Source organism: Archocentrus centrarchus, unplaced genomic scaffold, assembly GCF_007364275.1.
Source record: "Archocentrus centrarchus isolate MPI-CPG fArcCen1 unplaced genomic scaffold, fArcCen1 scaffold_87_ctg1, whole genome shotgun sequence".
NCBI lineage: Eukaryota > Metazoa > Chordata > Actinopteri > Cichliformes > Cichlidae > Archocentrus > Archocentrus centrarchus.
In genome coordinates, this window is record NW_022060297.1 from 250,889 (window position 1) to 258,626 (window position 7,738).

The window sequence follows — 7,738 nt, forward strand, 5'->3', positions numbered from 1 at the left end:
CCCTGGACAGCACCAGGCCCTGATATGATTCACACCTACTGGCTGAAGAAGCTAACTGCACTCCATGAGCGCCTGGCAGCACAAATGAATCAGCTGCTAGAGGCTAAGACACACCCAGAAAGGCTGACGGAAGGCCGGATGGTCCTGATTGCCAAGGACCCCCAGAAGGGACCAGTCCCATCCAACTACCGGCCCATAACCTGCCTCAGTACAACATGGAAACTCCTGTCAGGCATCATAGCAGCTAAGATGAGTAGACATGTGGCACAATACATGAGTGAGGCCCAGAAATGGATAGGCAGAGAAACCAGGGGAGCAAAACACCAGCTACTAGTAGATAGAGCAGTCACTCGAGACTGTAAGACCCAACTGACCAACCTGTGCACCGCCTGGATTGACTACAAGAAAGCCTATGACTCGATGCTGCACACATGGATCCCGGAAGGCCTAGAACTGTATTAGATCAACAGGACCCTAAGAGCCTTCATCAAGAACTCAATGGGTATGTGGAGAACAACACTAGAGGCCAACTCCAAGCCCATCGCACAAGTCACCATCAAGTGCGGGATTTACCAAGGAGATGCCCTGTCCCCACTGCTGTTCTGCATAGGCCTGAATCCCCTCAGCCAGATCATCAACAAGACTGGCTACGGATACTGACTACAGAATGGAGAAAACATCAGCCACCTCCTGTACATGGATGACATCAAGCCGTATGCCAGGAGTGAATGAGACACTGATTCACTGATCCACACCACCAGGATCTACAGCAATGATATCGGAATGTCTTTCGGACTGGAGAAATGTAGTCGGATGGTAACAAAGAGAGGAAAAGTAGTCAGAACTGAGGGGATTACACTACCAGAAGGCAACATTGCAGACACTGAGGACAGCTACAAGTACCTTGGAATCCCACAGGCAAATGGGAACATGAAGAAGCTGCTAGGAAAGCCGCAACATCCAAGTACCTGCAGAGAGTAAGACAAGTCCTGAAGAGTCAGCTGAATGGGAAGAACAAGATCCGGGCTATCAAAACCTACGCCCTGCCAGTTGTCAGATACCCTGCTGGGATAAAAGCTGGCCAAAGTAGGAAATAGTAGCCACTGGTGTTAAGACAAGAAAGCTCCTTACCATGCATGGATGGTTTCACCCCAAATCCAGCACCCTGAGACTGTACGCTAAGCGGAAGGAAGGTGGCCAAGGACTACTGAGTGTCAGAACCACTGTCCTAAATGAAACAACGAAGATCCATGAATACATCAGGAAGATGGCCACAAAGGATCATGTGCTTAGTGAGTACCTCAGGCAGCAGAAACCTGAGAAAGAAGAGGACGAAGAACAGGAACCATCATGAAGGACAGGCCTCTGCATGGCATGTACCACCGGCAGATAGAAGAAGTGGCCGACATAGAGAAATCCTACCAATGGCTGGACAAGGCTGGACTGACAGCACAGAGGCACTAATCATGGCAGCACAGGAACAAGCACTGAGTACAAGATCGATAGAGGCTGGGGTGTACCACGCCAGGCAGGACCCCAGGTGCAGGCTGTGCAGAGATGCCTCTGAGACAATCCAGCACATAACAGCAGGGTGCCAGATGCTAGCAGGCAGGGCATACATGGAATGCCATAACCAAGTGGCCAGCATAGTATACAGTATACAAACATCTGTGCCGAGTATGACCTGGAAATCCCGAGGTCAAAATGGGACATGCCCCCAAGGGTGATTGAGAACAACAGAGCTAAGATCCTGTGGGACTTCCAGATACAGACAGACAAACTTGTGGTGGCTAACCAACCGGACATCGTAGTGGTGGACAAACAAAGGAAGAAAGTCGTGGTGATAGACATTGCAATACCAAGTGACGGGAACATCAAGAATTTTTATGGTCATTCCATACTATAATCAGCTGCTTGGCCCCTTGAACCAGTCTTCCCACTCGTTTAAATCAGACATTGAGAAGAGAAAGCACAGAGATCCAACTTCCCATCTGCCCTTACTTGCCGTGAACAACTGATCAACATGGAGTGTATCACCGCTGAGACATCAGAGCAAATGTATTTTGAAGTTCCATTATTATGCAACCGTTTGGCCTATCAGAAAAATGCAAATGATTTCTGAAAGCTCGGAAACTGTGCTTTGTGTCATGGCTCCTGTTAACCATGTCTTGTGTTTCAGGGGTGGGACCTACTCCAGTTCCTGCCAGCTGGGTTACTCACCTGCTCTCTATCAGCCAATTCCCTGATCTCTTTTTAAGGAGAAAAAAGGCCTTCAGTCAGCGCTGGACCATACACTGCATCCATATTGGCTTCTCTTCATTGGCTCCATGAAAAGTCTTCAGCTGATCCAAAATGCTGCAGCTAGAGTACTGACAGGGACTAGAAAGAGAGAGCAGATTTCTCCCATATTGGCTTCTCTTCATTGGCTCCCTGTTAAATCTAGAATAGAATTTAAAATCCTTCTCCTCACCTACAAGGTCTTGAATAATCAGGCCCCATCTTATCTCAAAGACCTCATAGTCCCATATCACCCCAACAGAGCACTTCTCTCTCAGACTGCTGGCTTACTTGTGGTTCCTAGGATACTTAAGAGTAGAATGGGAGGCAGAGCCTTCAGCTTTCAGGCGCCTCTTCTGTGGAACCAGCTTCCAGCTTGGATTCAGGAGACAGACACCCTCTCTATTTTTAAGATTAGGCTTAAAACTTTCCTTTATGATAAAGCTTATAGTTAGGGCTGGATCAGGTGACCCTGAACCATCCCTTAGTTATGCTGCTATAGGCCTAGACTGCTGGGGGGTTCACATAATACACTGTTTCTTTTCATTCACCTCATTTACTTTGTTTATACTCCACTCTGCATTTAATCATTAATTGTTATTAATCTCTGTCTCTCTCCCCCCACAGCAGATGACCCCCCCTCCCTGAGCCTGGTTCTGCTGGAGGTTTCTTCCTGTTTAAAGGGAGTTTTTCCTTCCCACTGTCACCAAGTGCTGCTCATAGGGGGTCGTTTAGACTGTTGGGTTTTCTCTGTATTCTTGTAGGGTCTTTACCCACAATACAAAGTGCCTTGAGGCCACTGTTTGTTGTGATTTGGCGCTATATAAATAAAACTGAATTGAATTGAATTGTATAGTTAGTGCTGAGCCTCTCTCTGTGTATTACTCCATCTAACTTCCCTGCTGATGATTTATTTTCTTCTCTCTGTACAGAATCTGGAGCAGTTTAACAATGGAGAGGAGTGCCCATTGGGGGGTTGAAGTGATCCCGCTCCAGAGGCAGTCAACTGGATATACCTCCCTGCAATATTCATTCTTACATGCAAATAAATCTGTTTATCTTCTTCAGCCTGCAGTTGAGTCTCATCCCTGCCGCTAACTTGACACTTTGCATCCAACCTTGGGTTATTATGATAATTTTTGCCTGAAGTCTGCGAAACTGTTTCTGGTGACAGTATTAAAGTATTAAAGAAGTTAAAGAAGTATTAAAGAGTTAAAGAAGTGGCTACCTGACTACTGCCATTGGTAGAAATGAAAGTATTTGATGGAGCTGCTTAATGGAAGTTGGAGTTGGCCACTCAGCTACTGCTTTTATTTTCTCTGGATCTGTCTTCACCTGTCCACCCTCGAAAATAAATCCCAAAAAGGATAAAGATGGAACATGAAACTCACTTCTCAGCTTTTAGATACAGTCTGTGTTCAAGGAGGCGCTGTAGGACCCTTCTGATATAACAGCAATGTTCTCCTAAGCTTTTGGTGAAGATACTGTAAGATGTCATTCAACTACACAAAAACAAAGACATTCAGAAAATGTCATTGTAGATCAGGATATTCCACAGGGACAGAGGAGAGGTCAGATGAGTATGATTCAGAAGGATGAGCAGCTGGCACAGCGCATTGCAAACAGTTCAACAGACAAAACCTCCAGCTCTCAGTGCTTCTCTCTGAACAGTTATGCCTTTCTAACCAAGGGTAACCAGCTGCTTGGCCATGGAAATCTCACAGCTGGACTTGTTTCACAGGTGGCATCCTATCATGGTCCCACACTGGAATTCACTGAGCGCCTGAGAGCGACCCATTCTTTCAAAAGTGTTTGTAGAAGCAGTCTGCATGTCTAGGTGCTTGGTTTATACACCTGTGGCCATGGAAGTGACTGGAACACCTGAAATCAATGATTTGGATGGTTGAATACTTTTGGCAAGATAGTGTAGATACCTCCTTCCAGGGTTTATTTCACCTATGTGTCACAGTTTGTTTGTTTGTTTTTAAAGAAAAAAATGCATATACACAAAAGCTACAATTCAGTATTCACTTCGGAAAATGTGAATTTTTGATATCAACAGTTCTATTGTGAAAATGTCAGATGAGAGATATAATCTCTCCAGCGTATCCTGGGTCTGCCCCAGGGCCCCCTCCCACAGGGACATGCCCAGAACACCTCACCCAAGAGGTGCCCAGGAGGCACCACCTCAACTGGCTCCTTTTGATGTGGAGGACCAGCAGCTGTACTTCAAGCTCCTCCTGAATGGCTGCACTCCTCACCCCATCTCTGAAGGAGAGGCCAACCACCCTTCAGAGGAAGCTCATTTCTTCCACTTGTATTCGCGAACTTGTTCTTTCGGTCACTACCTTAACCGTAGGTGAAGGTAGGGACGTAGATTGACCAGTAAATCAACAGCTTCGCTTTTATGCTCAGCTCCCTCTCTACCACGACAGACCAGTGCAGCATTTGCATCACTGCAGACACAGCCCCAATCTATCTGTCAATCTCCCGCTCTCTTCTTCCTTCACTCGTGAACAAGACCTTGAGATACTCCTCCACCTGAGGCAGCAACTCGTCCCTGAGCCGGAGTGGGCACTCCACTCATTTCTGAATGAGCACCATGGCCTCAGACTCAGAGGTGCTCATGCCAGCCACTCAGCTGTAAACTGTTCCACTGTGAGCTGGTGGCTGCCACCTGACCACAGGACCACATTATCCACAACAAGCAGAGATGAGATTCTGAGGCCACCATATTGTACACGCTGTTTACAGCCAGTCAGATAATATAGAAACCAACCCATAGTCTGTTCAGTAAATCCTATGTCCAAAAGCCTTTGACACAAAATCTCATGATCAACTGTGTCAAAGGCTTTGGACAGATCTATAAAGAGGGCAGCACAGTAGTCCTTGGTATTAAGAGCTGTAATGACTCATTTAGGACCTTCAGGGAGGCAGTAATTGTACTATGTTGTTTTCCATATCTTTGAATACAAATAATGCTTAACCTGTTCATCAAGAATCTTTGCTAAAATGCATAATTTGTAAATGGGTCTATAGTTATTTAGTACAGTCGGATCTCCAACTTTTAATAAAGGCAAAATTAAAGCTGATTTCCATATATCAGTTTTGTTGAATTGATAAATTATAAATATGTGTCACTGGTTCAGCTATAATGTCACCAGCTAATCATAGGAAGTATGGGGGAGATTATCAGGGCCAGATGAGTTTCTAATATCTAGATGTTTGAGTTCCCTACAAACCTCGCTGACAGTTTAGAGAAAGCGAAAGTCTGACCAGAGGTTGGATTTCTGAGAGTGTGACGAGTAGGCACAGGTGTTTCAAAAGTGTCATTAAACAAGTATTTTGAATCAACAAAGTGCCTATTAAAACAGTTTAACATCTCCACCTTGACTGACACTGGCCCAGAGTCATTAACTGAGAAGGACGATCTGAATAAGAGTTACCAGAAATAGATTTGATCATTTAATTTAAATTATTTTTGGTTTCAGTTAAATAATAAGAGCTCTTTGCCTTTTTAATCAGTGCAGTACATTTATTTCATAACTGGTGAAAATTAAGCAAGTCAGCATCTACCTTAGACTTCTTTACTTTTGCCCAAAGCTGGTCCCTCTCATGTTGGAGGGTCTTCAATTCAGGAGTAAACCAAGAACTAACTCAACTTTTTACCCTAAACACTTTAAAACGGGCATGTTTTTCAGTAAAATACCTAAAACTATCAAAAAAATTAATCCATGCACAATTAACATTGTCATTTAAGAAGATGTGCTACCAGTTAAAGTGACAGAGGTCCCACATATACATGCACTATGTATATTTGAATAAGTTTTGTTACAGTAGAAGATTTTCTGAAAGTGCTGTAACTAAGTTTAAGGATCTAAGGATTATTATGCTCTTCAGTGCCATTTGCCAGCACAGTGCAGGGCAGCGTTCTCCCTCAGAGTCGGATCATCTCGTCAGTAGTTTAGTTTAGTCAGCTTTTAAAAGGGAGTTGTTCCTTGGTTGTTCATAGGGGATCATTTGATTGTTGGATCTTCATTTTGCTTAAGCTGGCAGAGAGGACAGGTTAAAAAAAATGCTGCAGAGTTTTGCATGGAGCAAAAGGCACAAAGAGCAGCAAGCATTCATCACTGCACACGAGGGGACATTTCTTCTTTACAAACGTATAACATGTTCAATACGAGCAACACTGTAGACTTTACTTTGAAATTAACCTGATTTAATAATTAACAATTAGTCTGGCAATTACTAATCATTCATTAGTAACACCTGTGAGAAAGATTCTGCCTATTTATAGATGTGGTATTATTCTGTAGCCACAATACCAACAACTCCTCCAACACACTTTATTTTTAAATGATATTTATTAGAACCATGTTAACTTAAGAACTGTAACACAGAAGAATCAAACAAGACACCGTTATGTTCATGGTTGTAACTGTAGTCACAGCTGACTTAAAACAGAAACTTTAAGGAGTAGAAGTTCATCATTTAAAACAGAACAGCTTCTTCCTCATTCACAAGGAGTCACCACAATAGATGAATCCACATATATGACTTGGTACAGATATTTATGCCAAATGACTCCTCCAGTAATGTGTGTCTCCTCCTTGTGTCAAATCCAAGATTTTTAGTGCATATGGTGAATATTTGAACAACTAAACTCAAAAGCTGCTAAAAAGAGAACTTTAAATTTTTACAAACTAAACAAAATTTTCAATTATTGTTTGACAACTGCTCTTAAATTTTTAAAATATATGATCATTGTGCATTTCAACCTCATAATTATTAGTGTTTTCCTTTTTATGCTGTTTCAATAATAATTACAAGAACTGTCATATTCAACTCAATTTTATTTATATAGCGCCAAATCAGTCGCCTCAAGGTGCTTTGAATTGTGGGTAAAGACTCTACAATAATACAGAGAAAACCCAACAGTCAAAACGACCCCCTCTCTATTTATAAGATTAGGCTTAAAACTTTCCTTTATGATCAAGCTTATAGTTGGGGCTGGATCAGGTGACCCTTAGTTACACTGTAATAGACCTAGGCTACTTTTTTTTTTACCTCTTTTCAGTCTCTCTGTGTTTATACTCCACTCTGCATTTAATCATTAATTATTAATAAACTCTTGTCCACAGTGTGTCTCACTCTGCTCTCTTCTTTTCAGCCCTCTGGGAGTGTTTGCTTATAGAGGTTTTCTCTGTTATTGCAGGGTCTTTATCCTACAAACAAAAATGAATGAATGTTTAAACAAAGGAGTACTGACATCAGGAGAAAATCACTGCTAATTGTTGAAATTCTGACGAGAAAATCTATAAAATATTAGCAAATCTGAAAAATCATTTGTATTACTTTAATCATATAAATGATAGAAACAAATAAAAGCTCACAAAACAACAACATGTATCTATTTTCTTTCTTTTCAGATCCAATATTTAGGGTTAATGATAGGATCCAT